The sequence below is a fragment of the Dromaius novaehollandiae genome, chromosome Z (assembly GCF_036370855.1).
Source record: "Dromaius novaehollandiae isolate bDroNov1 chromosome Z, bDroNov1.hap1, whole genome shotgun sequence".
Classification (NCBI taxonomy): Eukaryota; Metazoa; Chordata; class Aves; order Casuariiformes; family Dromaiidae; genus Dromaius; species Dromaius novaehollandiae.
Genome location: NC_088132.1, coordinates 65,168,782 through 65,177,328, shown reverse-complemented (window position 1 = coordinate 65,177,328; position 8,547 = coordinate 65,168,782).

Below are 8,547 nucleotides of genomic sequence, written 5' to 3'. Positions count from 1 at the left end.
GATTGTGTCCACGCTGTATGACAAAACCTTTTCACTGTGGCAGGCGTTGGCCTACAGGGCAATAGACAATGAATATTGGTCAGCAGTGGTTAAATGCAGGTTATCTCATCCTGCCTGTCAAGTAGTTGAAAAGGCGACTGGGGGGGAGGTCAGCCAGAAGTGGTTGTTTATAGTAGAAAACAGCTGCCGAAACTTTGGTACACAAGATATTCCCTGATATAGACCCCATGAGGCTAGCTTGGCCAAAATTGGGCAATAGGATCTTAAGTTATGGCTTTAGTGGCTTATTTTGTTTTATAAAATGAAAAAGAATTTTTTTCATTTTATAGAGCATCAGTAGTAAACAAGTAAGTCCATCCTCTACAGCCAAAATAGAGGGAAAGGATATGTTTTATTGTTTATTGCCTAAGATAAGTGCCTAAGACAGGACACATGTCTGGCTGTGCCCATTTCTCCCCAGTGAAACACGTTTAGAGTGAACCAGAAGTGTACAGATAGGTAAATGAATACTGGCCAGGATGGCTAAGCTGGAACTAGCAACCATGAGAAAAGAAACACCTGCCCCAGCACAGCTGATGGGGTAAGAAACCCTGCAAATAGTCACTGTCCCAGATCAGCATATGAGAATTGGTAACAGCTACCTTGACCCTGGCCTCAGTGACTGGATGCAGGACAGACAAGGAAAAGGTAAGAGGCCTAGAAGAGAAACATTTAAATATCCCATTAGAACTGAGGGTTTTTTTTTCACTATCTTACTATCAAATGTGCTCTGTTACCTAGTGCAGATACTCTCAATATTTTGGCACAATGCACCTCCTGGTAAGATCAGCTCTGCTGTCCTTAAGACAGAATAGACAATCAACTTTGCTTAATAATTCGGGGTCTGATGTGCCCTCCCTGCCAAATCGAGCTGTGGTGCTGCCTGGCTGGATGCCTCTGCCTGTTTCACAGCTCTGCAAACTAGTTCACATGCAGCCACCCGTTTCCACTCCCAGGGGAGTACAAGCACCACTCCCTCGCTAGCTACTGAGGTGACAACTTATGAAGCTGCTGTATCTTGAAGCATGAGTAGCAGAGCCCTGAGCTCGTTTCAGTGTCAAGGCCTCCTTTAGAAAACCTGCCATCAGAGCCCACCCCTTTGAAATATTTCAGCAAGAAAATGAACAATGCAGCAGTATCAGTTAGTTTACGCTCTGTCTTTGTGTGTGCGAGCCCTTTACTGCTGTGAATGTAACTGCTGCCTCCAGATTACTCTTTTTATTATGATGTATATTGTACATAGTAGGAATTCCTTTACAAGATTGGGAAGAGCCTTGGAAGATGGACCGCCTTTCACTGCCCCCAGCGATGGGAAGCAGTGCAAGCTTCTCCACCGTGCTCCATCAGCATGCCCTAAGGCGCAGTTCAAAGAATAAGTGTGTGCTCTGACCAGTTGTTACTTGCACTCTGCTAAGACCAGTGCTAAGACAGGACTGCAGGCTTTGGCACGGGGTGCACTTGTCCCAGACTTTAATCAATGAAAGCCACATTATTGTCCGCATATTTAAATTTTCTGCACAGAGAGGTCACTATTGCCATTTCAAAATGCCAGGGGTTTGCAAACAAACTAATCCACTGCTCCCCCTTCTTTTCAAGCATCTGCTTTTATCTGATACCAAGGGGGTCCAAAGGGATGTTTTATGCGGCTAAAGCTATGACAACTTGAGATGTAGATGTTCCAAGAAAGCTGGGCACTACATCCTGAGAAGTAATGTCCTCTACGGGATTTAAAGATAAACAAAGAACCCAAGCTAACAACCACATGCCATTTATTCACTTAAATGGAAATGGTTAATTAACAAGTCATGACTAATATTTTTTCATGAAAGTAGCTATTAAGAATGATTAAAACAATGTTTCTTTTCATTTACTGATCTTGTCACTGTTTTAATTATTGCTTATCTTATTTTTTATATATCATGTGGCTGCAAAAAAGGCTTAATAATTTATTGAAACAAAGGCTTCGTGAGAGTGTGTTAATATGGTAAAGGTTCCTGCCTTTTATAAACAAAGGCACATAAAAAGCAGCCTTGTGAAACTCCACTAGCTATGCAGTGAATCTCATCAGAGTGTTTGGAAATGGCCAAATGTTGTAAGTTTCTGGTTTACTTTTCTCTAAAATAAGGGCTTTTTTGCTCATCTTTCTAATGTGTTTTGCTCTTTGTTGTGATGAGGATGTGGGTATTGGCACAGCTTTTAGACTCAACCATATTTGGTAAAATTGGTGGCTTACTGAATTCACATTTCACAGCTGATTTCACAGGCTTTGAAGCAACCTATGCCATGTTTGACTTAATTACAACTAAATTTAACCTACTTGAAGTTCGCTAAAAATTGATTACTAATCAATCCAATTAACAGACTGATTAGTATTCTATCAAAAATAACTTCATCATATGATTGTGAGGTTATATACATGGTGGAATGGAGGTATCTGAACCACCTGCCAGATCATTAGTGAGATGAAGATAAACTTTTGAAACTGGTGAATCAGAATTAAAAAAATATATCAGACACATTAAAATTACTTGCTGTAATTTCTCAGCTGATGGTGAATTGACCTATTCAAACTTTGAAAGAGTCCTCTGAGTTTATCTTTAATTCTCCTTGGTAAGTATCCAAGAAAATTATCTTGAAAATCTAATGGCTGTGTTTGTTTTAAATGCTGTTCTCTAAATGTTTCTTCCTGATGCCAGACTGAGTTGCCCAAAAGGAAGGTTACTTTTACAGATTGCTAGACAGGCGGGTGGTGCTGTTGCCAGAAGATAAAACAAAGACTTTGACTAGGAGCTGTGGATGCAATCCATGCTTCAAACATATCACTTCTCTTTCAGGAAACAGCATCACAACATTTGTTGACAATAGATAATACCACCCTCTGTACTGAGAACCAGAAGTTTAAAAAAGAAAAAAAGATTCCCACATTGAACATACACTGCATTAGACGTACAGCCAAAACAAATACACATCAGTCACTACTGCCCAGACAACAAACTGCACAAAGGCAAGGTTGCAGGACGCGCTCTAAGGACTAAGCTAACTTGCATCTGTGACCCTGCACCGGGCACGGACGCGAGCTGCCAGCCCCCTCTGTCGGATGGAGCGCCGCTGGCCATCTGTCAGCGCCGTATCTCCGCATCAGGCCATACATCCTATGTCAGGGCCATACGCTGTGTCAGTGCACGTCCCGGTTAACCTTAGGGGCTGCCCTCTACACCCAGCTGTCACTGTGTGATAGGCACAGCAGACTCCTCAGCACGTGCTCCGTAAGAAATGTCACCTATCTGGAAGACCTCAGCAAAACCGGAAATAGTCGCAAACGTTGGACCAAGGAGCAAACTCAGCAGAGACCAGGCTGCAAAGTGCAAGTGTGGATGGGAGCCTGGCCCTGGCGAAGGCCAGCAGTCTCCCAGGGGCAGGACTCCTTTAATCCACTGAGAAATTCCTAGTAAAGGTAAAGACGGATGGCAAAGGGAAGCTGGTCTGATATGAGAAGCCAGTATTTGGAAACTGGGAAGTAATGTGAAAGGGGACACCTCACAGGCACCTAGAGATTAGTGCTGAGGTGTGACAGGTTAAGAGAGACGAGCTGAGGCTTCTCACACAGCAGGCACTTGGCATCGCGAATGCTGTGCTGCTGGAAACTGAAATCTGGAGTGAGCCCCACTGCAAGGTGCTGGATATCAGCTCCTCTCAGTTTTATAAGGAGAATGCTTTTCTAGCTTAAGCTTATTAGGCTCTGTGGGTGTCTGTTATTGTAAAACTGCTTTGTACCTGGAGTTACTTTCTACTGCTTTGCTGTTTCTAGCTCAGCTTTGAGGGCTGGCCTGGCACGTGGTTTCAACAGTGAATGACACTGGTGGTCACCTCATTTAGCCAACACTAACCCTTTCCTGGCACTTGGCTTACCCTCTATTGCATAACCAGTCATCCATCCATATGTACTTTTGTGGTTGTTAAGAAAATACAGAATTGCAGGGAATTTTCCAGTCCTGGTCAGCAAGGAGATAGACCAGCTGCAAAACTCCTACCACGCTACCTGGCCCAGGCTGCCTTTGTCACGCTTGTCACGCCCAGAGGGGCTGATGGACAAGCACTCTCTCAAGACACTGTGATTTGAGTTATAATCACAAGGGGGAGGTTTATCACCTCGGGTGGGCTTACTGCCTACCAAACTTTTATGCATTTAAATTCAGTGTCAAGAACCAGACTGAGGGATGTTGGTAAATGTGCAGTTGTGGAGCTATTGGATGCAGGTACTGCTGGAGGTGAACATTTAGCCTTCGGCCTTTAGCCAGATATCCAGGCACTGATCTATCCAGGCACTTGCATGCAATCAGAGCATGCCGGCATTTCTCTGTGTTACAAAAGCAACCTGCCTATTACGAACAAGATGAGGTCTGATACTATGTATATGCACCTATGTGTGAGTGTGTATGTATATGAGACACAGGCGTACATGTACTACCAGCCCCCAGCCCCTCACACCGCAACCCACAGGGAATGTAAATTGATAAAGCTATAGAGACTTGGCCCTCGAGGACAGGCAGTAGCAATTTGTCACACATGGAGCCCTGCTTCAGCCCCAGAACGCCAGGGTCAAGTAGGTAGCCAAAGTATGCTACAGACTATAGTATAACAATATATCTTGCAGTGTAGTTATCCCTCTATGCTATATTGAATTATCCTACGTATTCCCACAGCAGCCACTTAAAAAGATTTCTCAGATCATTATATTCCCTGTGAACACAGCCAGAGCAAAATAGTTTGCAAGAAGTCTCTCTGCGACCATTAGCCTTTCCAATGTCTTTCTAAGCATGCTCTCTGTTCTTGCTGGCTTCCCTCCACTACCTCAGAGCTTAGCACAGTTTTGCCATATATTTTGCCGTGGCCAGACCGTGGCAGCACTGGAGCCCAGCACTGCTGCGGCGACGCGGGGCAGGGACTGATGGCCCCGGGCTGGGCTGAAATGGGGCCTGGGGCTGAGCAGGGGGAGGCCCCAGAGGGGCAGGGACAACGAGGGCTGGAGGTGCCAACAGGGCCCTGACAATTAAGGCCTTCCTTCTGCTACGTCCCCAGTAGAAAAGATGGTGTAAGTGAAGTGAAGACATTACAGGAGATAACACACACTTAAATCCCGATGTGGTATCTAAACTGGAATTAACATGCTGTGTTATGGTTTCCAGACTAGATCACTCATTATTTATTACCCACCAACAACAGTGAGATACAGGACCTGCTTGCTCAGTATGAACAAAATGAGTGAATTCTTCTCCTTTAAGAGATTAAATACCAATGCTATTGGGCTACAGGCTGTGAAAAATCTCTTGCTGCCGGAAACCAGAGCTGTGATAAGCCGATTAACAAACCTTATCACACTGAACTTGAAGGCAATGAGAGTTTGCCATGACTCTCAGATTAATCTTCAGTGAAACGATCACTCAGCTGGATGAAATGCTGTCCAAACATCGCAGAATGACACATGGAAGCAGTGAGAACAGGTCTCTCTGCAGAGCATGTGCCTCTGAAAGCTGAAAACACACCATCATATGTTGTGGGAAAGAAATTCCCCTTTATTTCCACTGGCAAGGTGGCCAGAAGCCATGGAACATCCCTCCCTGAGATAGGAACATCTGTCCCTCCAAAAAGCCTTATAAACTGCCAGCTTGCCTCCAGACTCACTTCTCATGTATCACTCACCACTTATGCATCTACCTGGCTTTAGTTTTGGTTGTGTGGTATCCGCGCAAAGCCGATCATGAAAGTTAGGAGACACAATGCATGCTGAAGAGCATTTTCATGAGCTTAGGAGGTGCAAGATCAGAAAGCAAAGGAACAAGTTGAAACAGCTTTGTCAATTTGCTAGAATAAAAGCTCTAGCCAAAATAAAACCTGTTGTATTGCTCTCAATTAGCTTAAATAAGTGGAATTTCAGAGATCCTCAGAGACATTTTATATCTCGCTTTTAACTGATCCATGATTCCTGAAGACCAAGGACTACTAGAAATGGAGAGCACATACATATAAAATCTCTAGGAGGCGACAGCTGTGAATTATACGACAGGAAATATTTTATCTGATGTGGTGCTTTTAAGAACTGCCTTGCTGTAGTCCAAGTATAAGATGAAATTAAAATATTCAAAGTTGATTATACTCAGAGCAATAGCAGAACCATAGCATTTTTGTGGAAGTGGAAGTTGTAAGTGCCCTGACAAAAGCTTTACAGAATTGCAGAATAATTTAAGTTGGAAGGGACCTCTGGCAGTTATCCAGTCCAACCTGCTCAAAGCGAGACAAACTTCAAAGTTAGATCAGGCTGTTCAGAGCTTGTCCAGTTGAGTTTCGAGTATCTCCAAGGATGGAGATTCCACACAACACACTATCACGCATGATCATAAAGTCCTGGGGCATAACTATCTGCACTGTGAAAAACATTTTCCTTATATCTATATGGAATTTCCCACGTTGCCACTTGTGACGAAACCTCTTTTCAGTGAATTATTTTCTGAGTATCTAAATTCCTCTTGCAGAGTGCAACATATACTGTATTAGACCCAAGAAAGGATATGAAGAATTAAGATGGTACAAATTCAAAAGGGTAAACTAAAAACTCCTGTTGAGCTGTTGCCTCAGGGACCTAAATGCCATACGCATTTTTCTTTCTCTTGTGATTTCTTTTCCCCTCTGATTACCATATCCTTTGGTACAAAACGGCACAGCAATAAGCAGAAGTCCCTGACCTAGACTAGTGTATAGGCTGATGCTTCATGCTGTCCCACCAGAGCTTTGGGGCTGAGTCCCTCAGGGAATGGCACTGAGGTGTCCCGACTCAGGGTGGCTGTTCCAAGCAGCTGGTGGGCATCTCCACTGCTGCTCCAAGAGAAAAGTGGCCTGGATTCAGCCATTCGTGCTCCTGACACCCTCCACTCAGGAGAGGGCTCTAGGCTGCTTGTCTAAAATGGATGGAGACCAATCTCCGAACCTTTCAGCAAGGCACCTACTTCGTTGGGAAGGGCAGAATTTCCCACACAGCCCACTGATCGGCAGTCCTCATTGACTAGCCTGAGGGAACTCCACATTTAGCACAGCCAGCAGCATTCATATCCTTCGCTAAAGTGCTCAGCTCTTTCTGCACTCCGTTCAAGCGTATCCACTGCCCAGCACAAACCCCTCACTTCCATCCCAGACTGTCAAAAAGATAGGCACTGTAATGCTTAAGTGCATAAGTTCTTTATACAGCCTACCCAGTATTCTTCACTTTCCATCTTAAATTATTAGAGATTACGTTGCTATGCAACAAATAGTGTCCCACCCCCATGGTAGGCAAGTAAGTACAATGCCCTTGCTGTCATTTACCTCACAAAAGTCAAAGGGACTAATTTCTGTTTGCAACATCCTTTGAGATGTCCAGCTGAAAAGTGTTAACAGCAGTATATTATATTTGGCACTTCTAAATACAGTCTGTATGTTTTTCCCAATTTTTTCCCACTTTCTGTTTCTGTTCCAGCCAATTCTCACTGGCATCTTTTAAGATCTTTCTACAACCTTCAACGAGAACTGGATCAAGCCCTCCATAACCTATACAGCCAGGTTTGATTATACCATTACAAATTACCAACCCACCTCTGTGACTTCCATTTGCTCCTTTCTCTGCATAGCCTTTATGAGCAATATTGTTGTTCTCAGACCAGTAAGCTGGCTGCTGGTCAGCGATCAAGGCCAGCACAATGACCTATTAGAATTATTTAGTTTATTGCCAAATTCATGCCTCTGTGACTTCCCAGACTTTACAGTATTCAATACACTAACACAATAACCAAAGGACCACAGAAACCCTGCAGATAGTCACTTCTAAACTGCTGGCAAAGACAAAGGGAAAATCTGAAGATAATGGGAACGCACCCAGCTAACTACAGGCTTATTCGGAAACACAGCAGGCTCCTCTGTTTTAGAAGTCTGACCCAAAGCCCATTGAAATCAAAAGTAAAATATCTATTTGTTTTGATAGATATTAGACAGGCACTGTATTAGAGAAGCATAGTTACTTCCATTACAATGAATATTTATGCTTTTTCAACAGATGCACATTGGAAAGGTGACATCATGAACCAAACTATGAGAAGAGATGATTTTGCTGGTTTGATCATGTAACTAAAAATCAAAGAAAATAACCTTTAAGTAAAAGAGAAATGATTTTTTTTCTCTCGTTTAACAGTAAATTAATTGGAAAATTGTTTATCTGCTTATTTTTTTAATTCTCTGTAAATAATTTTAGTAAAATTAAATACTTTGTGATGCAAATTGAAATATTTGGATTTGAAAAAATGCCAAAATGAAATATTTGAACAATTAAGGCATTTTTCCTAGTTTTTCTCATTCAGCAGACATCTCATTCACTATCTCATTCACCATCAATGTGAAACTTAATTTTTCCATGAGTACACATTTAAAAATGTTGCCTCATCACAGGCACAACGAATAAAGTCCCTTTCCATCATACTAAAAAGT